Source organism: Euprymna scolopes, chromosome 40 (assembly GCF_053919585.1).
Source record: "Euprymna scolopes isolate OS-2025 chromosome 40, ASM5391958v1, whole genome shotgun sequence".
NCBI lineage: Eukaryota > Metazoa > Mollusca > Cephalopoda > Sepiida > Sepiolidae > Euprymna > Euprymna scolopes.
In genome coordinates, this window is record NC_136521.1 from 5,223,325 (window position 1) to 5,250,061 (window position 26,737).

At 36.7% G+C, this 26,737-nt stretch overlaps 1 protein-coding gene and 1 pseudogene across 13 annotated transcripts in view; both read right to left on the bottom strand.

Moving 5' to 3' along the window:
• Positions 1 to 26,737, bottom strand: part of LOC145265357 (plexin-A4-like) — a 1,096,693-nt gene that overhangs the window by 757,764 nt on the left and 312,192 nt on the right. The window lies entirely within an intron of this gene.
• Positions 26,532 to 26,669, bottom strand: LOC145265829 (U2 spliceosomal RNA; annotated as a pseudogene).

The window sequence follows — 26,737 nt, forward strand, 5'->3', positions numbered from 1 at the left end:
GTCTCTTTCCTCTCACCAGACTATTTTTTTTTTTTTTTTTTGCTGGTTTGGTTGTTTTGGTTTTACGGCATATCAACCCTTTTCAGGTTATTTAATGCCGAATCCAGTGATTTTGAAAATTTTTTTAACAGAATATGTTTGTTGTTTTCAAGTCGGTTTCTATTTAACTAGGCACCGCCAAAAATGGCCGCAAAATCAAGTTGTTTTTTAAAACGAAATCACATTTATTAAAATCCATTATTTCTGAGTAACTTTTTTTTCCAGAAAGATAAAACCCTGAATTTTATCATATAGAAAACAGAATAATGTAAAACTTTTTCTATTTTTAATTAAATTTTAAATGTTAAATTTTCCCAAAAAGTTAATTGACATTTTTTGTCTTGCACAAAAAACGTACATAAATATTTAAAAAAAAAAAAAAAGGTTTTTGAAATAATTAATTAATTTATTTATTGTCTAACTAAGATTTAGGATGATTTTCTAAGAGAATATGCAAAAATATTATAATATAAGTACCTGGATTTCAAATAATTCCACTTATTCATATAGGCAACCAATTATTTCGCGTCGATCTAGAGTCTAGATCGACACTGTTTACGTTTGCATTTGATAAAAAGCAAACTATGGAAGACCAAACAGGCCAAAAAAACTTATTTTTTCAGTGACGAAAATTTCAATGTATTATTAAGCTGAGGCTGGCCAGTACCAGATGGGTGACCATTTGTATGAGTTTGGTTTTTAATGTTTATGTGTGTGGGGGCCAGGCTCCCCAAAATGGGGGGGAGCAATTTAAAGCAGAATAAAAAAAAATTTATTTCAGCGCGTTTGGTCCACCGTAGTCGAAAGGCGGCAAACGTTTTCAAACGGGATCGAAAAAAATGATGCTATTTTTAACACAAAGGGCAAAATATTTATCGAATTTTTTTTTTTTTTGTATCGATTCTTCAAAGCATGCCCTGTTTAATAATGGTCATGCATTATTCGGCTCGCTAAAAAAAAATTGTTTATTTATCAAAGATTTTAAAATGGCTTTTTTCGTATAAATATTAAAAAAAACATTTTTTTGTTTTGCTTAACTTTAATTATTTTACTTAACATATTCACCGAATTTCACACTTCAAAACTCAAAAGCGGGATAATTAAACGCAATCGAAGTTCTGATATTCAGACGTCAAAATAAGGTATGCAAACAATTTTTTTTTTAATCTATAATTCTGTCCCTTACAACAACACAATATGTTTTGTTCAGTTTCAGATGATTATTTCAAGCATGTTTGTTCCCACTTCAAAACAAGGGGGGGGGTTGTAAGCAAAAAAAAATATATATAAATATCGTTTATGAAAAATAATTACACTGTTATAAAGTTCATTCTTCTAATAATCGCTGAAAATTTCGTATTGATCGGATAATTACCTGATATTTTGGTAGATTTTTAAAAAGACGGTCCGTCAAAAAGTACTGACCTGATCCCCCCCCCCCAGTTTTGGCGGTGCCTATATTTAACCCATAGTTGGGACCCTAACAGGTACTACCACTCCGGGTCAGAGTGGACCTGGGAGCAATGGCAATTAAAGGGTGGCTCCACACTCCCCAAAGCCCACAAGCTGGAGCCTCACCATCAGATATAGTTTAAGATCATATCCAGGACCACTTTTTTTTCATCTTACTCATGTTTAGTAGTAGTAGTAGTAGTAGTAGTAGTAGTAGTAGTAGTAGTAGTATTAACAATAAAAATAATAAACTGCCGACAGCAGAGTTCGAACTTTAATCTTTAGATCAAAGTTTCTAGTTTTTTTTTTTTTGTTTGTTTGTTTGTTTTATCCCTGGGCGTACTCCTGTAATTACTAAATTTTGGAGACTCACTGTTTATTTAAATATTAGCAAGGATGACCTAGCATTGCCCGATAGTAAAATATGCTTAAATACGATAATTGATGAAGATTACGTATTATATTTATTATAGAGCCAATTCTCTATTGAATATTATATTGTACCTAATATATAGCACTGATTTCAAAAGTTAAAAAAATAATAAAGAAACACTTTGCGAAACAAAAACATCTAACGCTCTCGCCACGTTCCCTACTGTTTGTATTATTGACAAATAAAAAAAGATTTAAAATTAAACCACATCAAACTATGAATAAATTTGCGCATGCGGAAAAGTAATAGAAGCTGAAATGAACATTTTGTATTTTTAGCTTGCCGACATATTTTTGTACGCGTTATTCATCCATCCCAACAAAAATTATACCCGTCATATAAACCATCCCTGGTGCATGATTACCGTTTCCTATTAACTTTAGGTGATCAGTAGTTTAAGAGTTTATCGGTTAAATATTTTCAGAGACACGCACATACATCGGTTTTATTTGTATAGAGGTGAGTGAAATACCGACACCTCCATAAACCCTCCCCCTTTTAAAAAATATATGAAATAAAGTAATTTCGAGATAGGTAGAAAAATATTGGTAACTAGCTGGGGTACCCGGCGTTGCCCGGGTGTGTAGAGGTGTAGTAAGGACTCCTGGGTAGGGGATTTAAAAGTGTTTTAAAAAAGTGGTATAGCAGCGGAGGTTGAACCCGGGAATCTTTCTGTCGAACCTAGGAATTTAGACCGAATTTTGAACAGAAACGTTTATTTACTTCACGGAGGTTCCATGTTCTTGTCTCATCAGCCATGGCTGGATAGAGGTCCTAAGTAATTCACAATTGTATTTTTCGGTCGCCTGCACTGAAGATTGAATCTTTAACCTTCAGGCAAAAAGTCACTTTTGCAAGAGATTTTTTTCCACAAGTACAATAGTCCAAAGAATCAAAATAATATAAATAACCAATCGGAATCTCAAAAGTTCAAAAACGTAAGTCGTTTCTAGGTTTTCGTCTTTTGAAATTTTATATATATATATATATATATATATATATATATATATATATATATATATATAGATAGATATATTATATATATATTATATATATATATATTATATATATATTATATTATATTATATATTATATTTATTATATTATATTATATTATATATATACTAGCACAAAAAGTACCCGTCGTCGACTGGGTTCAAAAACAGCCTACAGAAAATGGACTCTGATTTATGAAAGTACTAGCAGGTCTACCCGGCGTTGCTCGGGACCGTATAAACAATGAAAAAACAAAAGCAGATATTGAACATATGTTTTATTCTTAGGGGAGAGGAATCTTTCATCTCAAGTTTCATTTGTCTTTTATATATATAGATAATGACAGGTTTTTTTGGGCTCCCCTCGAAGATAACTGATCGGTTGACCAACTTCTAGTGGTCCGTTTGACGTGAAATTTCGATATTTGTCATCCGGGTGATGAGGCTTCGATATGATACCAAATTTGTCAAGTTTAGTTCCGTCTTTCAAAAGTTTTAGCGTTACAAACAAACATACATACATACACACAGACGTTTGGCTTTTATATATATAGATGATAGCTTATGAAAAGGAAGGGTTGTAAAGAGATAGCTTCGAATTTAGGGGTATCAAAACCAAAGTAAAATATGATGAAAGTAAAAATAAAATAGATAAACCCCATAATTTATTATACCATACCTGTTCACACAGATCCACAGAATATTTTGATAAGTGTTTCAATCATCAATTTTTTTTTCACGCATACAAAACCATCTCGGAGCCAGTAACTTCTTTTTTTCTTTTCCAAGATGGCGACCAACATGCCTGACGAAGGTCGGAAGCTACATCGACCGAAACGTTGCACAAATAACACTCAAGACGAGAACAATAGTCCGATTAAAACAAATAACAAAATTAGCTAATCAAAAAGGACTGCTTGTCAGCATAAATGCTACTTGGGTCCGAATTTGAGAAGTTGAAAATACAACATCGGAAGAATGGTATTAGCTATGTCCAGGAAGACCGACCCGGCATTACACAAAGATAAGCCTACGAAAATTATAAGGTGCTCTTTGGAATAGTTGTGGTATGCTCATTTTAACTAGCATCGTTGTCAAGACTAAAAAGTCTTGGAAGAGGCGTGTTCGGAGCTCCTGTACTGGGGAGGGAATGTGGGGTCTATCTCATTTTGCCATCAACCTGACACGTGTCACGTCAGTTTCCTTTGTTTGGACCTCAAGGGCATCATCCGCCTCCATTCCCTGCACCTGAACGTTCGTTTACCGCTTAGTGACATGTCCATCACACGGATAATTTCTTTGGGGCTGGAAGACCTTTAAAAGTTTACGCTCGTCAGATCTGTGAAGGCATTCAGAGTGGGCGTGAAAAATACAGAAGTGTGGAAACGAATCTCTGGCTTTGGCTTGCGTTTATGTGTTTTGATATCTATATAAAAGGCAGATATTATCTGTCTGTCAACAGTTCACTTTCTCAATCCAATGGATGCTTAAAACAGCAATTATGAATCTCTGTAACAAGCAGGAGTTTGGAGTCGTAAGAATGCTAGGAATCACAGACTTTTTTTTATTTTTATTTTTTGAAGAATCAACATCCACAGGCGGATATTCCTGGACCCCTAAGCTGCTGGATATTCTCGGACCTTTCAACCACTGAATATTTCCCCCCCCCACCCGATTCCGATACAATTACCGATTCCGATTCTTTATAATTCTCTAAATATTTTACTATAAAAGTGTTCTTTTGTCTCAATTACCGTGAAAACACATCGCAAATGTGGTTATATTTTCTCAAACTAAAAACACACTTGTGAGGGGTGGGGGTAGGGGGGGGGTCTGGAGATTTTCGTCATACTGGAAGTTCAAAAATCAATAAATATTTATTGTATTATTATCATCAGCGGTGGAAGTAATTTTTTAACACAAAATCAAAAAAAAAAAAAAAAAAAAAATGATAATTTAAGGAATCCGTTCTGGCATCGGAAAATAGGCTCGAATTTTTTTTCGATTCCGATACCCCAAAAACTCTGATTTTTCCGATTCTGATGACTCGTCCCAACACTAGTTGCTACTTCATTCTTTTTTTTTTTTTTTGTGAAAGTTAAAATATAGGCGAACAAATAAAAAAAAAAAAAAAAAAGAATTAAGAATCACATTACTGTATCCTAAGCAACGCCGGAGAGGGACAACTAGTATGTGCGTGTGTGAGTGTTCGACCTTTTCAAATATTTGCTATTCAGTGATGTGTTAATTAACACACGATCCCGTGTTACAAAACTTTGTTTACACAGCCATGCGTTCAGACTGTTCATGGTACTCGGGGGGGGGGTTAGTTCTCTCCCTGTGCAAGAACTGTGCCATCAAGGTCAGTAAGTGGGATTCAAAGGTCAGCCCCCCCCCCACTCGAGGAGGGGCACTTTGACCTGCAAAAGAGTACCTGCATTGCTCGGTAAGGGCGTCTCAGGCAACTAGCAATTAACTAACGCCTTTCTCAAAAAAAGAGAAGGCAAAGCCTGGGTGGGTGAGTGGACCTCCTAGAATTGCACAGGAGCAGCATTACACCGCAATAAACAGGGACCAGATCATTACAGGAATGGTCTAATTTATTTTTTTAGGGAAGGAGCAGGAGAATAAAAAATCCCGGGCCGAGTGTTTGATGGTACTTCGATTGTTATTAAGAATCTTACAATTTTCAGTGGAATCTTTTTTTTTCTTTTAAATAATTTAAAATTCTCTCCTCCCTCCCGCGGGTAGGATTGGAAAAATTGCCAACACTTAACAAGGTGCTCAGACAAAAAGAACGTTCATTTTTATTTTTTGATTTTCAAAAAAAATTGTGTGTGTGTGTGTATTAGTGACCTGGCAAGGTCACAGGGAAGATAACCAAGCAAAAATACCCTAAATAAAAAATTCACCCCAACGCAGCAAAACTGAAGCTGACTTGCCAGGACATTATATATACAAATTTAGGCATATTTTATTGGTGTTAAAATATAGGTTCTTTTATCAGTTGTGATAAAATCTTAACCATACGATAGTATTATAATCTTCAAAATTCAATTTGGTTACCAGTATAGATTTATCCATATTAGTGGCCTGATAAGGCTTCAGAGGGAGTCCACCTAGCAAAATTCATCCCAAAGCAGCAAAGAACACTATATATAAATATGTAGGCAAATTTGGCCATATTTTATCGATTTGAAAATATAAGTTCTCTTATCAAGTGTCATAAAATTTTAACCATGGAAAAAAAACGTGCAAATTTTCATGTAGCTTTGCCCCATAGAACCATTGACTACGTGTATATATATATATCAGGTCATCATCATATGTCAGGTCATGTCATATGCTACTGGTACCATGTAACCCAGTACTACCTGCCTCATGGTCGGGTCACCGGCGACTAAACTGGTTCCCCCACCAGACTTGTTTGGTGAGGAGGGCGGCTAGTCTCCCTGAAGGATTAAAAACAAGACCTTCCAAAGGGCGAATGAACTCTTTTTCTGGGTCAACGGCCAACTAGCACCGTGTATATTTGTGTGTGTGTATGTATGTGTATTGGGGTAGAGAGGGCTCCCAAGCCGTGGTGAAGGCAACCTTTCTAGGAGAAGTAAATCTCTGATTTAAAAAACCATAAAGCAGAAGACCAGTACCCTTATTAAGCTGGTCTGCAGTTTAATTTGTTACTGGCTATCTTGCTCTTGCTTGTTGCTGGATCTCAACATTTTGAACCGAGAGAGAGACTTAGCTGTCGTACAAAGCTAAGATTCTTTAACATCATATTTGTATAGATACTCCCTCAGACATTTGGGCTCATGGATTTTAAATGTCTGAGGGAGTGGTACTCGTCTGACAAGACGTTGCAATCATATATATATATATATATATATATATATATATATATATATATAATATAAAGCTGAACGTCTATGTGTGTGTCTGTTCACGAATAGGCTCCTATATGGTTGACTATTTTAAAAAACTGATTACATATAACGATAGATGTATCCAGACACAGGAATGGGTATGTTTGATCTGGCATAATGATGATTCATTAAAGTTGTGGGGTCTGCGTACGCGCCTGATCCACAAAGTATGGAAATAAAAAAATTAAAAATTTAAAAAAAAAACGTTTACAAGTGTTTTTTATATAGATGTACATAATACTTTGAGAAGTATGTTTTAACTTAAATACGGATGGTATAATAAATTTGTAGGGTATGCGTTTCCGCCTGGCCTCCATAGAATTGAAATAGGCACAAACTTTAATAAAGACTTTTCATATCTATCTGCATAAGTATACTTTGATAATTATGTTTCAGTTTGAAGAAATATGGTATAATAAAATTATGGGGTGTTCGTTCGCGCCTGACCTCCATAGAATTGAAATATGTCACAAAGTTTAACGAGTTTTTTTTAGCATAGATCCACAGAATATTGTGATAAGTGTTTCAGTGTGAACAGGTATGGTATAATAAAGTATGGGGTTTATCTATTTTATTTTTACTTTCATCATATTTTGGTTTGGTTTTGATACCCCCAAATTCGAAGCTATCTCTTTACAACCCTTCCTTTTCATAACCTATCATATTTTCATAAATCAGAGCCCATTTTCTGTAGGCTGTTTTTGAACCTAGTCAACGACGGGTACTTTTGCTAGTATATATATATACATATATATATATAAAACTGAACGTGTCTGTGGATCCCTGTACATTTCCCTACGCAATAACTGTCAATTTTTAGTCTACAGACTCGAAATTTGATATACAGGGTACTGAGATTTGAGAAAATCAATGTGATCAGGTTTCGGCCAGAAATTTTGCTGTTAAGGAGTCAAAGTTCAACGATTTGACCTTTGAAAACTCTACCAAACTCCTCCGCCAATTTTGGGTCTAAACACTTGACATTTTAGATATTGGTTCCTTGGACATGGATCTAACTTAATAACTTGATTTGAGCCCAAAACAATGAATTTTAAGGGGTCAAAGTTAATAAAAATTAAGCCTTTTGTTTGTTTGTTTTTGCTCAGCATACACCTCCAAACACCTTCGCCAGGCTGAAATGCTAGTATATATATATATATATATATATATATATATATATATATATATACTTCAGAATAGTGTAATGCTGGTATGGAAATCCAGTGAGTATTGGTTTTACAAAATACTATTCATTGTAATATAGTAATAATAATTTAATGTAATAAAGACAATCCCAGCTAAATAAAAATATATATATATAAATTTTATGGTCAAATTTAAATTCTGAAAATCAAAATATATATTCGAATTAAGAATTTATAGTTTGACACAAGGAATATATAGAGGGGAGTTATGTTAATTTCCTTAATCCAAAGATTTTCAATACTAGCTCATATCATCAGAGGAAATGAAATGCGGTTAGCAAAATGTTCAGCTGTGAACAAACAAGTATTTTGCTTTTCAGCACATATATTGAAAATGTTATTTGAATGGTGAATAAGAGTCATAGTTATATGAAAAAGAATTTCATACAACCTGGGCAGTTCATTATCGGAGTGAATTCAATATTTTCGGGATATTACTTCCAGGTTGGAGGAATAGCGGTCCAGGGGAGAAGCTAGCAGTCCTACATAACAAGATTCTTTGGATATTTCATACTATTATTCAGAAGGGTATGCGAAGCGGTCGTCTTCGTCGGTTTTAAATATGTTTTGGTAGATGAGATCCAAAATCTTTGTGAGTGTAGAGACAGTGTATCAAATATTGAATAAACGTTCCTATATATATATATATATATATATATATATATATAAGTTACATCTTCTATCATTATATGTGATCAGTTTTTTAAAATAGTCAACCATATAGGAGCCTATTCGTGACCAGACACACGCACACATTCAGCTTTATATTATAGATATATATATATGAGAGAGGGGGGGAGATAGAAATTTACAGATCGATAGGCAACTAAAATATCGATTACACTCTGTTCAAGTCTATATTTTTTTTAGACATGGAAATTTGAACGTAATATTCAGATTGTGCCGCATAAAAATCAAACTGACAAACTAATATAAAACATTAAAAGATTATAAGTTCCCCACGAAAAATATATATATATATATATATATATATATATATATAAAGTTACATTTGCGTGAAATTTGCAGAAGATAGGCTCAGCCGTTGCAGAAGATATGAAGAAGAAACTCACACATACACACAGTGATTTTATATAATATGTACATATATAAAGATGTTCATATGCATTCATATATTTAAGTTACAGGATATATATATGTGTGTGTGTGTGTGTGTGTGTGTGTGTGTGTGTGTGTGTGTGTGTGTGAGACTAGTAAGATTATTTATATAAACACTAGATACTTACACAGCGAAAATAAATGACGTGTCATATATATGTAACATTCAAGTCACCTCAGAACCGCTTTGCTCTTTTTCCTCGAAATATACATTTAGAAATAAAATAACAATTCTAATCAGACAAAAGTTCAGACATTCATCTGATCGACGTGTATATATATGTGTGTGTGTGTGTATATATATATATATATATACACACACACACACACACACACACACGTACATCAGAATAATATAATGCAATAAATCTACTGATATGCAAATCCAGTGATTATCGGCCTTACAAAATATTATTAGCTGCAATATTTTATAAAGACAATCCCAGCTAAATGAAAATTGCTCAATATACCAGATAGAGCAAATAAATCAAAATTTAGTAATTTAAATTTTATGATATGAAATGGTTAAATTTCAAATCTAAAATTTTTTATTATATGCAAGACAAAGATTACATTTCAATAAGTATATTTCCTTAATCTATAAGTTTTCGATGTTTACCAATCTCCCCAGAGGAAAAAAATATTCATAAATAATATAAATGGTTTATTCTTAATTTTCTAAATGTAATAAACATAGAAAATCATAATTAAAAGTTTGTAAAGTTTTTAAATCATAGATTAAGGAAATTAGATATTGGTTCAGAATGAAATGGATATTGAACTTCATATCCAAATTGAATGGTAAATTCCAAAGTGAGATTCTTTGGTAGCGGGGGGGGGGGAAGCAAAAGGATCAAATGCGTATCGTAAATCATTCAAGGCACAAGGTAACAATCCGAAGTAGGCATGATTCCTTGGTTTCTCCTTTGGTTCGATGAGATATCCGGTAAATATTTGATTATATCAGTCCAGTGAAGATGTTTTTTTTTTTTTTTAATAAACATAATTTTATAGTTTTTTAATATATAACATATTTAAGTGTATTTTATGCCCGCGCTGCTAGTATATATATGTATATATATATATATATGGTGACTGCCACTTCTTTACAGAAGACGGCCAACCCTCACGATACGATGGCGTGTGAGTGAGTCCGCATATGATTCCACATAGCCCCACCCGGCCTGCACAGTTTGCCGCATATTCTGCAGGATAACCTTGTTGGTGACCGCCCCCCTCCCTCCCGTGCTCCCAGTTCATGTCCCGCGTGCGTAGTTCCATGACTCTTGAGGCCTGCCTTTGACAGGCACACCCTGCTGCATATCCCGCACGAGTACACGGGGTCGAGATCAAAGTCCTCTGTATCCTCTCGCTTTCGTAAGGCTCGCTTTATAGTGGCGTGATCAACTCTCAAAACCTCAAAATTCTCACATCCCGCGTAGACGTAGCGCCTCCAACTTTCCCGGTCTTCAGCTATCTCTTCCCACCTTGTTATATATATATATATACATACACATGATTGGGTGCCATTAGCTGGAATCGAAACCCAAACATTCAGCTCTTTAGCGGTGTTCACGACAATATGATCTAAGGACTTAGAGAATTAACAATGTATATTTACGCATACATAGGAGATCACGAAGTTCCAATGCCTTGATTTTGATTGCTTAGCACCTATTTGTACAAGAGAAAAACGATACTGTATTTGTTCTGGAGGTCTGAATGCCTTGTATATCAATTTTTAAGACTGTAGACCAAAAATTGACTGCGTGGTTTGGTAGAAGCCATACACAGATGGAAACACCCAAGGTCACTTTTATATATGTACTAGCAGGGGTACCCAGTGTTGCCCGGGTGTGGAGAGGTGGGGTAGTGGTGAGGTGTTAAAATGTGTGTAGGTGGTGTACTTAAGTATCCGGGGGGTGGGGGTGGGAGAAAGGTGTTCAAAAAAAAAAAATAAAATAAAATAAAAAAATTTGGTGTGGTTTCAAGTGAGGGAGGGCGACATCATACTACCTCACATCTCCGAAGTCGGCTTGAAAGTCAGCACCAAAGTGTACCTCAATGTGCTGAAGAGTGTGGTGATCCCCTGGTGCAATTAGGTGGCCGCCGGCAGACCCTGAGTGTCGCAGCAGGACTCAATTGCTTTGACTTTTTACCTCTTCTCCCCCCCCCTCCCGACCTGAAACTGCTGGATTACTCCATTTGGTCATACATTGAGAACATCACCTACATGACCTCCCACAACATCAAAGCCACCCTAATCGCAGTCATCTGCCGAGTATTTGTTGAGCTCCTGCCAGCGTTTGTGGAAAAGGCAAGCTCCCAGTTCCAAGGCGGTGGTCAAAGCTGAAGGTAGTTACATCTGCTAAAAACAACCTATCCTACCTTGACAGAGTACAAAATAAACTTTGTGGCTTAGTGGGGGGATGCCCCTTTCTCTTCCCTGCAACATCTCTCCCACTGAAGGGATATTGCGAGCCTGTCGTTTTATCGTTTTTTCCATGGCAAGTGCTCGTCTGAGATCCAATCTCTGGTCCCCCCTCGCCAATCTTTCACGAAAAACACCAGTCTAGCTGAAACCACTGTCAGTAATTTTCCCCACTCTTTATCTGTGCCTAAATGAAAAATCGTTTTTTCCATGGCAAGTGCTCGTCTGAGATCCAATCTCTGGTCCCCCCTCGCCAATCTTTCACGAAAAACACCAGTCTAGCTGAAACCACTGTCAGTAATTTTCCCCACTCTTTATCTGTGCCTAAATGAAAAATCGTTTTTTCCATGGCAAGTGCTCGTCTGAGATCCAATCTCTGGTCCCCCCTCGCCAATCTTTCACGAAAAACACCAGTCTAGCTGAAACCACTGTCAGTAATTTTCCCCACTCTTTATCTGTGCCTAAATGAAAAATCGTTTTTTCCATGGCAAGTGCTCGTCTGAGATCCAATCTCTGGTCCCCCCTCGCCAATCTTTCACGAAAAACACCAGTCTAGCTGAAACCACTGTCAGTAATTTTCCCCACTCTTTATCTGTGCCTAAATGAAAAATCGTTTTTTCCATGGCAAGTGCTCGTCTGAGATCCAATCTCTGGTCCCCCCTCGCCAATCTTTCACGAAAAACACCAGTCTAGCTGAAACCACTGTCAGTAATTTTCCCCACTCTTTATCTGTGCCTAAATGAAAAATCGTTTTTTCCATGGCAAGTGCTCGTCTGAGATCCAATCTCTGGTCCCCCCTCGCCAATCTTTCACGAAAAACACCAGTCTAGCTGAAACCACTGTCAGTAATTTTCCCCACTCTTTATCTGTGCCTAAATGAAAAATCGTTTTTTCCATGGCAAGTGCTCGTCTGAGATCCAATCTCTGGTCCCCCCTCGCCAATCTTTCACGAAAAACACCAGTCTAGCTGAAACCACTGTCAGTAATTTTCCCCACTCTTTATCTGTGCCTAAATGAAAAATCGTTTTTTCCATGGCAAGTGCTCGTCTGAGATCCAATCTCTGGTCCCCCCTCGCCAATCTTTCACGAAAAACACCAGTCTAGCTGAAACCACTGTCAGTAATTTTCCCCACTCTTTATCTGTGCCTAAATGAAAAATCGTTTTTTCCATGGCAAGTGCTCGTCTGAGATCCAATCTCTGGTCCCCCCTCGCCAATCTTTCACGAAAAACACCAGTCTAGCTGAAACCACTGTCAATAATTTTCCCCACTCTTTTTCTGTGCCTAAATCAAAACGTAGATTCCATGAACAAAGCTTCTTTCTTAGACGTGCATGCCTGTGGAACTCTCTTCCATTTGTCTGTTTCCCACCTGACTACAACTTGAATGTCTTCAAGTCCAACATAAATTCCTGATCAATTGCCCCCTCAAGTAAGACACTTTATCAAATCTCCAATACTAACGATTACTACGATACTGTCCCATTGATTACTGTACACGCAATAACCCTTATCTGCAAGTGCTTCCGGGCCTTGATAAGTGGTGACCTCCATGTAAAAAAAAAAAAAAAAAAAAAAGAAGCTTTATTTTCTTTGGGGGAGACAATTTTATCGTTCCACCCTGTAGTATTACTAGAAATATAAGGGAAGTAGAATAAAAAATTATTCCCCTATAAAATGTCCAAATTCCTGACCCCTACTGGAAAAAAAAAAAAAAAAAAAAAAAAAGAAGACTCTTTCCTCGACCCTTTTGACCCCGTTCAGGAGCGAGAGATGGCAGGACAATTGTCTTGGGGATAAGAAAAAGCTGACACTTTCAGGGTCTCCCCCAAAAACAGAATGGTAATCTGGAACAAATAATAAAAATGCCACCAACGGACATGGTGTTTCAATTTGGACGTCCGAGATTATTTCCACGGCTGTTAATGGAATTCCAGGAGTGATTGGATGCCAAGGAAAGTTTGGCAAAGACGCGGACTTTCCCTCACTTTGATCCCGATTTGCCGGACAGGCCAATAAAAGACATCTAGAAGCTAATCCTGACTTTTGCGTTTTGGTCTTCGAAGTGGTAGCGATGCGTGAGATATTAGACAGATGTAATTAAACGTCGTGAAATAAGAAAAAGGCGTTTGTCAGGAATTCGTGGGGGATGTGTGGTAATCGATAGTCTGGTGAACCACCATCCGGTGTGCAGGTGTTGGGAAGAACATCTTATTTCAAACTCAAGTGCGAAGACCGACGAACACACTAGACAACTTAGCGAATACGTTACTTAAAACATAAGTTCCCTGTTAAAGGAAGTAAGGATATATATATCTAATATATAAAAAAAAAGCAATATGTCTGTCTTCATATATTCAAACTATCTCTTCCGAAATTAAAAGTCGCAGAGTAGCGCTAGGGCCATCAAATGATTGTTGTTTTTTTTTTTTTTTTTTGTGGACCGTACTTTTATGGGCCTTTAGCCGGTTGAAATAGTTTTTAAAAAATTGGGCAAAATTGAAAAAAAAAAATCGCTTTTGTTTTGAAAGAGGAAGAGACGCACGGAGACGGAGACGCACGGAGACAGACAGAGATGGAGACAGACAGAGACGGAGACGCACGGAGACGGAGACGCACGGAGACGGAGACGCACGGAGACGGAGACGCACGGAGACGGAGACGCACGGAGACGGAGACGCACGGAGACGGAGACGCACGGAGACGGAGACGCACGGAGACGCAGACGCACGGAGACGCAGACGCAGACGCACGGAGACGCAGACGCACGGAGACGGATGAAGACGGACAGAGACGCAGACGCACAGAGAGGAAAAAGAGAGAGGTGAAAGAGAGGAAGTGCGAGCGTGGGAGTACCTATTTACAATGCCTCCCCACGGGACAGAGTTAGACACCAGGGTCGTTTTTTAACGTGGAGAAAAGGTACAAAAATAAAAATTGTCTCAGTCGTGAAGGACTGCTCCTCCACCGAAAGAGAACAAGAAATTAAAGTGCAGTATCTGAAGAACAGATACTACACTTTGATCTTGGCGGCCAAAAGGCCAAGTGCGAGCGTGGGAGTAGACAAAAGGAAAGAGACGATCAAAGAGATCGATACATCGATATACATTTAGAAAGAATTTATCATCAAGAATTAACTACGCAGTTTTTTCTCTTACCGTAAAATTGTTTCTCCATTAAGGCTGTACTAATTAAAAATAAAACAAAAAATTAATCGCTTTTTGCAAACCAATTTTGCTTAGCGCCATATTTGCTCGTTCAATATTTACTTTTGAACAATAAATTCAATCATACATCTTAATGTATCACGCGGATTTGCGCATTCGGCTATTTTTCAATATTTTATCATTCCCACCAATCAAGGTAATAAAAATGGCCATTTTTATATCACCTTTGCAATTAACATTTTTTTTTTCTACTTTTTCGTAAACTCCGAACCTGAGCGACCGATATCATTGGCTTCTTAAAAATTGAAGCGTTTTAAAATAACATTCAACCGCCATCTTGAAAAATAGCGATCGAAAAAGAAAACAAAATGCAAATAGAACTCTTTAGTCCGCCGTTAAAAGATGTTTTGGCACAAATAAAAAAAATAATTAAAATTAAAACATAATTTGGAATTAACAAAAATTGTTCATAATTTTCGCCATTTTCTTTTTTGCGAAATCTCTTCTTCCTCGCAGCAGAAGTAAATGAAATTTTTGCAAAAGACGGATATGTTCGCGTTAATGGATGTCACGTGACCGCGGTCATGTGATCATAGAATCGCCCCGATAGTTGCTTTAAGGTTCCACGCGACGAAATTAAAAATAAAAACTAATTTGTTTGCATCGTAGGCATTAGCTCTATATTTCCCCCGCCCCAACATTAATAAAATAATTATAATAAATAAATAAATAAATAAATAAATAAATAAATAAATACAGTAAAATTGAAAAAAGAAAAATTAAATTTAAATAAATTTGACATTAAAACAAGAAATGAAGAAATACGAAATTTAAAGTTAAGGTTAGATTTTCAATTTTAACTGTAAATTGAAAAGGTTCTTCATCTAAAAAGAAGAAATAAATTAAAAAAAAATTAAAAAAAGTTGACTCCAGGGTTGGCTTTAGAAAATAGATGTATCCGGCTTTGCCCGGTATTAAATGCAACGTTATATTCCTTTAAAAAAAACAAAAAAAAACAGACATATACATGCGAGTATTATTTTTTTTTCTAAACAGTTAACTTTTTTTTTCATTTTTTTTTTTTACATAGGCGTCACCACTTATCAAGGCCGATAGGCCACTCAAGGATAAGGGTTAAAGAGTGTACAGTAGTCAAAAGGACAATAGAGTAATTGATAGTAATGGAAGTTCGGTAAATTTGTTAAATTAAGTGGAACGGCTCATCAGAAATTTGTTCACGTTGGACTTGAAGACAGCCATATTATAGACGACTGGAAAGCAGGAAAACGGAAGACAATTCCATATGCGTGCAGTTCTAAGAAAGAAGCTTTGTTCATGGAATCTATGTTTAGGTTTAGGCACAGACAAAGAGTGGGGGGAATTATTGATAGTGTTTTCAGCTAGTCGAGTGTTTCTTGTGAAAGTTTGGCGAGGGGAACCAAAGATTGAAGCTCAGTCGAACACTTTCCATGAAAATAACGATAAAGCAGAGACAAACTCGCAACATCTCTTCTGTGAGATAGAGGTTGCAGCGAAGAGAAAAGGACATCTCCCACCAGGCCACGAAGTCTATTTTAAACCCTATCAAGGCAGGACAAGTCTTGTCTAGCAGCTCCTGTCCAAATGTGGCAACAGTATTCCATCCTTGACTTCTTGTAAGTAAAAAAAAAAAAAAAAAAAAAAAACAAACTAATACTCGAACCGAAACCTAAAGTAAGTACGATAACCATTAGGCGAATTTGAAACGTCTTTAAAATGTTTACAAAACTAGTTATTCGTAATATAATGTGAACGATTCGCTTATATGCAGTCGTGAAGCAGAAAACAAAAATCAGATGACTTCTACGTACCAGTTTTCCAATTTGGACTTCTTAACAGCCCTTTTTTCCAGATGAAAACCGATAAAAAATTCGTTGAGTATATAGGTTGAGAAGTGCTCTCACAGACGCATTCTCACTGATATAGATATATTGATAACACAACCCACTACAAAAATTGCTCATTGCAAGGCGTTACTGTTCATTAAGGGCCAGAGAGTTGTGTCGTAAAGTCTTTGTTCACATTACATTTAAATTAACGATTACTGAAATGGGATTTTGCCGATTGTCGGGTTGGTCGGGAAGTATGGCACAAGTGCTGCATGTTCATTGGCACACATTCTGTTGAAGTAGTTTAAAGTTAAGGTCGTTTTTTCTTTTTTTTTTTTTAAGTTCAAACTGTAAATTCAATTCGTTTCTCATTTAATTGATAAAGCTTACTAGGTCTATCTGTTTCCATATTTTCAAACTTTATATTCACCGAAACTAAAAGTTTCGGAGCGGCGTTAATGGCCTTAAATGATTAGATTTTTTTCACGAACCGTCCTTTTGTTGGTCTTTAGCCTGTTAAAATAGTTTTTAAGGGGTCAAAAACTGGTCCACTAAAAAAAAAAAAAAAATCGTTATACATTTTGTACGTTCATCTTAAGCTTTTAATGAGTTCATATGCGTGTCACGTTGGTAAAGTGGTAACGTCACCAGTTTTGAATGCTAGAGTTTTGCTTTCAGTTTCGATTCTAGCTGATGGCACCCAAATTACTTTTTTTTCCTTTTTAAATCACGACTCTAATAATATATACGAAATATAAATATCATATTTAAGCGTATTTTACGACCGGGCAAAGCCAGCCCCTCCTCGCTAATATTTATAAATAATTGAGCACTGTTGTTTTTTTTTCCCTACTAAACAAATGCAATGACAGTATTATAAAAACGTTTTACTACATTTTAAAGTTTGACTTAAATAGCATTTTAGCTCACAAATCAAATTCGATTTTGCTGACTTGCCAATTTTCATTCGTTATTGTTATACCATGTTATTTGCAATCAACATACTTCGCTGCAAATTATTTAAAGATGACAGGTTGAAATTATTTAGGAAAAGAGTAGTTGAAGTGTTGACTTTTTATTTTTTTAATACGATTTTTAATTTGATTCATTTGCAGTTGTATCGAGTGCTCTCTGAAACATGTGTAAGACTTCGTATTAAAATAATTTGAGATTAGTTGTTTTATGGCGTGAACGCACTTCTAAAACAATACAAATAAGTACATCTGCGTGCGTTTCTTGTTTTAATTCAATTTTATTTTTGCTGGGGATGGAACATTCTACCGGATGCCAAACATTCTCCCATTAATTTAGTTACTCCAACCGAGAGATCTTTAAGATTCTAACCGTCCCTTTAAGTGGGATTGTGTATGCGTGTGTGTGCGCGCGCGTATGCATATTGGGAGGGGAGAGAGATAATGATGAGGAAGAGAGACATCGAGAGAGAAGGAAAAAGGAGATATAGAGTTTTCATTGAGTGGTTGGCTGGTTTTGTTTTACGGCATATCAACCCTTTTTCGATTATTTAATGCTGAAACCAGTGATTTTGAAGAAAAAGTTTTTAATAGAATATATTTGTTTTGTTTTTTGTTTGTTTGTTTTTGTTCAAGTCAGTTTTTATTTAACCCATAATTGGGACCCTAACAGGTACTATCACTCCAGGGCAGAGTGGAATTGGGAGCAATGGCAATTAAGGGGTGGCTCCACACTTCCCAAAGCCCGCAAGCTGAGGCCTTCATATCGGATATAGTTTAAGGTCAGATCCAGGACCAGGTTTTACTGAAAACAAACAAATGCAGGTTTTTGCCAAGTTCATATAGCGCAAGAAGGGAAAAAGACCGCTCGGCAAATGGAAAAGATATCCAGAAAGATCGGAAAAAAGAATAACTTTGACGTGTTCAATCAGACGTGCTTGAATAGATAGATAGATAGATAGATAGATAGATATGTGTTTGATTCTATATACATAGATAAATTATACAAGAGTACCAAAAGCCTTGGGCATATTTCAAGTCCTCATATCTGGTAGTACAATGGAAGTGATGCCATTTTAAAGCTAAATGCATTAAGGATTTCCTGTAACATTTGAATCATCACAAATTTAAAAACCATATACATAGAATTTTTTACAGTTTATGACAACATTCTGAAAATGTTTGCGCGAAGACTTACAGGATTCAAGAAATCCTTGGTCTTCATATAATTTTTTTAAGTTTGTTTTTGAAATGTCGTTAATTTCAATGTATACCGTTTTCGTTTAACGGGTCTAGATTGTTATTTTAAAAACAGTCACCGTTAATTTTGAGTTAAGTTCAATGTATCTAGGTGCAGAGCATATATAGTGTGAAATTTTGTTGAAAATTCAAAGACTCGCGTTTTCATCTTTTTTTTTTATTATAACCTTCGTTTATTTCCTGGATTTTGTTTCCATTACAGTTGTTTCGTTAGTGGGAAACAGCTGTAATGGAAACAAAAACGAAGGTTATAAAAAGAAAAAAGAAAACGTGAGTCTTTGAATTTTCAACAAAATTTTGCACTATATATATATATATATATATATATATATATAAAAACTTGTTGAAAATAAACCGTTTCTTGCCATAACTGACAGGTGTCATGTTTAATAGCATTATTACTTGACATTGGATAATTTGACGACAATTCTATTTTCGTACGTGAACATAAATTTCAATTACACACACACACACACACACACACACACACGAAGAATGGAAAAGTGACAAATCTAACGCCACTGATGCAGCTGAACATCCGCCCCGCACATAAAAGGTGCAAAGACATTTGTATTTCCACAATAATTCGCAGCTCTACAAATTATATATATAAGGCACTGTGTCTATGTGTGTGTAGGCGTGCATGTATGCCTGTGTGCATGTATGTGCATGTATATCTGTGTGTGTGTGTGTGTGTGTGTGTGTGCATGTATAGCTGTGTGTGTGTGCATGTATTCCTCTGTGTATGTGCGCGCGCTTGTGAGAGCGTGTGTGTGTGTGTGTGTGTGTGTGTGTGCGCCTGTGAGAGCGTGTGTGTGTGTGCGCGCCTGTGAGAGCGTGTGTGTGTGCGCGCGCGCGCCTGTGAGAGCGTGTGTGTGTGCGCGCGCGCGCCTGTGAGAGCGTGTGTGTGTGCGCGCGCGCGCCTGTGAGAGCGTGTGTGTGTGCGCGCGCGCGCCTGTGAGAGCGTGTGTGTGTGCGCGCGCGCGCCTGTGAGAGCGTGTGTGTGTGCGCGCGCGCGCCTGTGAGAGCGTGTGTGTGTGCACGCGCGCCTGTGAGAGTGTGTGTGTGTGCGCGCGCACGCCTGTGAGAGCGTGTGTGTGCGCGCGCGCCTGTGAGAGCTTGTGTGTGTGCGCGCGCGCCTGTGAGAGCTTGTGTGTGTGCGCGCGCGCCTGTGAGAGCGTGTGTGTGTGCGCACCTAGGTGTGTTTGTGTGTGTGTTCGCGCGCACCTCTAGGTGTGTTTTTTTTTTTTTAGTTTGTTCTCTATGGACTCCAAACCGGCCTGGCTGACATCATTTTTCAAAAGAATTTCACACAAATGTACAAATTATATGATTAGAAGTGTTTTTAGATAGGTTTTGTATAGGAATGTCTCTGATAAGTATTGAAAATCAATAATACAAAAAATCTGATCAAAGAAGGAAGCCCAATTGTGACCACAAACGCTTTCATACACCTCACCATCAAAAATGCATTTGAGAGATTCTATTACCGCATAAGCAGAAGGGCTTGGCGTCTAAAAATCAACGGTAGGTTCTTTGATATGATAGAGGCGCGTTCGAAATGAAAGTTTCTGTTTAGAGCACAATTGCGCCATGATACTTGACTTTGAAACTTTTATAATCAGAAAATCAACAGTAGGTTTCTTCAGTGTCGACTACAATGTATTGTGGACCCAATCACTACAGGGAATCATGTGAAGCTTCCTGCCGGTGCACCTCAATGGGTCCCCGACTAGAGCAGGCTATCAATTCGATTGAAAAATATGCGATTTCATCGATTTTGATGAGGATAAAAGTATTGGAAGTGTGGAACATTCGCTGATACTCATTCAATCCTGGGCAACACTGGATCGATAATACGTTTCCAAAATATCGCCCACATTTTTGGGACGTAAACAAATATTTTTTATTTTGTATAAAACATTAATTTACAAACACGCGTTTCACGGTTCACGAACAGTCAACCTACACTGACGATTGGTAAAACCGTGAAACGTGTTTGTAGATTACTGTTATCATATATATAAGCCTGAAGAGTCCTAGAGTGGATGAAACGCGGAATATTCCGTGTAGCTTAATCGCCATATATATTTTATAACTTATTAACTAGCTCTACCTACGTATTGAGCACTTTTGAAGTAAATACTTAAAGTTTACGCATAAATCTATATTTTCGTATATTAATGTTATGTGAGTAAATGAAGTAGTTTATATATATATATATATATATATATATATATATATTGCTGCATCTTTCCAGATGATCGCCGTCATATTGAGTTCTCCCAATTTTGTCGTCCATGCCATCTCAGATGACTCTGCACTCCCGCCGCAGATTTGCACATTGAGCATTTTCCATAGAGTTGACTTCCTCTGGAAGTCAAACCAGCAGTAGACTTGCAAACTTTGCTGCATGTTAAACAGATCGTTTGGTTCGGACTAATAGGTGCAAAGTTGACCTGAACAGGAGTTTAGTACGACTTGAGGTGGTTGACGTAGCCAGCTTTTGACAAAAGCACTCGTTCACAAGTGTAGCATATATATATATATATATAATATACATATATTTAGTGGAGATGGTAATTAATAAAAACTGAAGAAAGTGCTCAATGCTGTTGTAGAGCAAATATGCGTTTTATTTTTTATTACCGTATCTTTCTGTTAAGTTACATTATTGTTTCGGCTACACGGCCGTTTTTTTTTGACCGTCTGTAGCGTCCTCAGACTTTTACAAAAATGTTCGCTATTTTGGGATGAAAGAGTGGAAGAGTGAATGCGGTTGAGGGGGGGGGGTTACGAAGAGGGCGGAAGAGGAAGAGAGGAAGGGAACAAGGAGGGAAGGTGGGGAGGGGTGTTTGGTATGTCGATAATGTTTTAGTTTTGGGGGTTAAGGAACTTGTGGAGAAAGATACGGTAATAAAAAATAAAACGTATATATATATATATATATATATATATATATTATATATATATATTATTTTTAAAACAGTAATCTACGGACACGCGTGTTTCGGAGCCCTACTCCTCTTCAGCGTAGCTTGACTGGTATGATTCGAACCTTGGACCTTATGTATTTCAGCCCAGCGTCCTAATCCACAGCGCTACGTTCCCATAGACAATTTACTGCTTCGTTTTTATCGTTATCTGTTTAAGTGGTTTTTGTTTTGATGTATGTGTGTAAATATATATATATATATATATATATATATATATATATATATATTTACACACATACAGACACCCTGTAACCCTTCGCTACTTCGGTTCGATTATCACGGATTCGCTATTTCACGGTTTTTTAAAATTTTTTTTTTTTTAGTATATTAATATCGCGGATTTCCACCATAAGCCCATCGTGAATCCAGAAACACCATGATAATCGAATATTTCTGTAAAGTGCTGAACTGCAATAGTGTACTATACAACCTCACAAATGTTATCTTTTTATTATTATTATTAACATAGTAAAGGGTGGCTTAAACATTATAAGGTGGGTTCTAAACAGACGTTCAGATGTGTAAATATTAAATTTACATTTTTTTTTTTTTTTAACTAAAGTCCTAACTTTATCTATTGTAATAGAGAAAATAATTCCCGGCATTTTGGTTTTTTATCGCTAGTTTACTTTGTAGTATGGGTGAATCCACTGTGAAAAATTTTCCCCACTCTTTTTCTGTGCCTAAATCAAAACGTGGATTCCATGAACAAAGCTTCTTTCTTAGAACTGCACGCCTGTGGAACTCTGTTCCGTCAGCCTGCTTCCCACCTGACTACAACTTGGATGTCTTCAAGTCCAACGTAAACAAATTCCTAATGAACCTCCCCGTTAAGTAAACACTTCATCAAATCTCCACACTAACGTACTGTACTTGCAATAACCCTTATCCCTGAGTGGCTTCCAGGCCTTGGTAAGTGGTGACCACCGTGTAAAAAAAAAAAAAAAAAAAAAAAAAAAGCCTAAAAACAATTAAATGAGGGAAAAATCACGGGTGGTCTCTGTCCCTAACTACGGTGATAAATTTATATATATATATATATATATATTCTTAATTCGCCCAGCCTTGACAGTCGGGTTTTAAATTTCTCTACGCACATCTTATCTTTCTTTTAATAATATTATTTGAACTCATTCCCTTTTTTCCTTGTACCCATTTGTGAATTATTCCACGGGTTTCTGCATTTTGGATTACTTTGGACCATCTTCCAATCACGGGATTCCCTTGGATTTTACTTGCGGAAATGGAACTTTTACCAACTTTTTTGGATTCTGGATTTTTTGACATTTTACCGTTATTGGACATTTTAGCCGTCACCAGACTATCTATTCACGTGAAATCACATTTTTCTTCACCCTATTCCCTCTGCTTCACTATTTGTTACCAAGCAATATCTAGATTAACTTTCTAACTTCGAAATTGAGAATTCTTATAACAGACAGACAACCAAACAAATAAACCTTTTTATATATGGATTTTTATTTCATTTTTCTAAGATTTTTATGCATTTGGATATTTCAGAAATTAATGAGATTGGCAAACGAAAATGGCGAATCTTATTAAATCTTAATTGTCTGCGGAAACTTTGGTTCTTGCTGAGGATTCTTACATCTTTTAAACGCCATCTCCAGGTCAGCCCCAGCAGAAAAATCGAAAAACAAAATATTTAATTTGAATAAACTTTAATTAAACAAATTAAAAAGGAAGGAAATTAATCATGACGTTTTTTATTCATTATCTCAGTCTCTCTTGATATTTTCTATCAATCTCTCTCCCTCCTACTCCCTCGTTCCCTTCCAATCTCTCTCCCTCCTACTCCCTCGTTCCGTATCAATCTCTCTCCCTCCTACTCCCTCGTTCCGTATCAATCTCTCTCCCTCCTACTCCCTCGTTCCGTATCAATCTCTCTCCCTTCTACTCCCTCGTTCCCTTATCAATCTTTCTCCCTCCTACTCTTTCATTCCCTATCAATTTCTTTCGCTCCTACTCCCTCGTTCCCTATCAATCTCTCTCCCTCCTACTCCCTCGTTCCCTATCAATCTCTCTCGCTCCTACTCCCTCGTTCCCTATCAATCTCTCTCCCTCCTACACCCTCGTTCCCTATCAATCTCTCTCCCTCCTACACCCTCGTTCCCTATCAATCTCTCTCCCTCCTACACCCTCGTTCCCTATCAATCAAGGGGGGAAGCAAATGCTGAACTTAGCCATTTTATTATACCTCGTTCGCTGTGCACTCACGGGGGGACCATACGTGCTTCATTTGTTTTCATATTGCAAACGAACTTTTATACACTTTCCTTCCAGCATGGTTTCTATATATTTAAACAAAGGAAATCTTCATTTAATAAGTAACCTCATTCGCATATTAAACAACCCGAGTATGCGGGTCCCCCTCCACGATTTGAAAATTTAGTTTCACCATGATTAACGTTTGGCAACAACTTGTAGCACATGACACCCCCAAAAACGAATTTAGAAACATTAATAATAAAAACCCCCATTTTAGCCGTCTTGCATTGTAACCTGCGCCTCCCAATCATGGAAGCCCTACTCCTCCGCATAAACAAACTGGCTATCAAACTCAATATGAGGGAAGAGGGCAAACTTAAGTGCTTTAAACGATTTTAATCAACTTTTTCAATAAATTTCACCAAACGCAATTTTTTTTTTAATTCATTATTCGCCCGAAGAAGACTTATGGAAGTCGAAAACGTTCGCGACTATGGCAAATTTGTTTTTACATTCAAACAGAACGTTCGAACATTGGCCCGCCAAATGGAAAAACCAGATCGCAAGAAAAACAAGCAGGAATTATACCTGCTGTTCAATGAAACATGTATATGTTTTTGGGTGTGCACTATAAGAACAGATACTACACTTTACTCCTAGCCCCCCCCCCTAAAAAATGATATTTGTCTCGCGTTAAAGTTTTCCGTCTCTGGTGAAAAAAAAAAAGAAGTTGTTAGATCGCTTGGCGAGGTCGAACGCACACCTGTTATTATCCCCCAAACTAACCCAACATCCGGTTAATGGATTTAAATGCCTCGTAAATAAACTTATCCTAAAATAAGGATGATTAATCTGTCATTAAAAACGTGACTGATTGAAGCTATCGTCATGCAGAGTAAGGGCGAAAATGACAGTCCCAGTGCAATCATCAGCAAGCAAGGCGACGTTTAATTAGAGTTTTTGAAAAAAAAAAAAAGGGGGGGGTCCCTTCGAGGTAAATACCTTCAACTAAACCGGCAATTTTAAATATGATAATCGTTCAAACCAGACCCGAGTACTAAAACTGAACTTTTTCATGGCGAGTCTTCATTTGGCCTGTTAGGCCACTTTCACCCAGAAATGTTCTGCATGGTTGTCCCCGTCTTAAAAATGGTCGGCAATAACAAGATTCCCGATACGATAGCTCTTCAAGTCCAATGTAAACAAATTCCTGTTAAGCTGCTCCCTTAAATGATTAAATTCCACCCACCATTACAGATTACTAGGCTGTTGTCTAACCGACCACCTTACACTCATTAACCCTTATGCTAGAGTGGCCTTCAGGTCTTGAGTGAAGACCTCCCTTTAAAAAAATACCTGACAAATATACCGGGTGAACCAAGTTCAAGATATATACACAAATTGCACTGAAAAGAGTGGCTTGAAATCTATAAGATCTCTCGGTTGGAATATATGAGACTGTATATGCCTGTCATCCGATAGGATGCTGCATTCCCAGCTAGACCAAAGAAAAAGAGAAAATATTTATAGCCTCAGTAGAATACGCACACATACATATTGTATACATTTAGGCACTTCTGCATGACAGTGACATGAGACGAATGTGTTTATTTTAGTTTCAAGAATGGCCGATAGAGGACGTGTGTCAGCCAAACAGGGGGTGGTAACTCGTACTTTTCTAAAAGTTCGTGCAAAGACAATACCTTAGGGGATTTTTGAACAAATAAGAGAACTGTATCCCTTGTAACTGCAAAAACGCCCCCCCCACACACACACATTATATATATATATATATATATAACATTTCTATAATTTTTTATAAATACATAAGAACTATATTGAAATTATATTTTGCTACATTGACAAACAAAAATTATATTTTTATACAATCTTACTGTGGAAAAAAAAAACAAAAAAACTATCTTTTTGTAACTAACAAATTATTCTTAAACCTCTATAAACGTTCCATGTTTTTAAATGTTGATATCTTCTGCAAAAAAATAAAAAATTCTTAAACCTCTATAAACGTTCCATGTTTTTAAATGTTGATATCTTCTGCAAAAAAAAAAAAATTCTTAAACCTCTATAAACGTTTCCTGTTAAAATTCTATTTTGATACATTGACACAAATTCTATTTTGATACTTTCAATCGCTCATTGAACAAGGCCGATAGCCACTAGTCGCGTGCTCTCGTGTAATGAATGAATGCGTGAATGTAGGATTGACATGACATTCTTAAAGATAAACTAAAATGACCGAAAATGGGCTGAAATGACTTAAATAAATAAAAAGTAATTGACTTAGAATGACTTTAATGAACTTAAGGATGAATTGAATGAACTTAAGAATGACTTGGATGCTTAAAAAATAACTGGAATCATACAAAAAAGAACTTGAATGATCTGGAGAATGACTTGAATGGCTTTGAGACTGACTGGTTGTAAAGTGGGTGATCATTTTACATTAAATTAATACAGAAAAGTGGTCCCCCACTTTATATCACAAAGTTACAAACATAAGTACAGCATGTAGTAAGAACAGATACTACACTTTGATCTTGGCCAAAAGGCCAAAAAAAGGGTATTTATTTGCTCCCCCACCGAGCAAATTAGGCACAAGGCCGATTTTTAATGTGAGGAGTGAAGGGGAA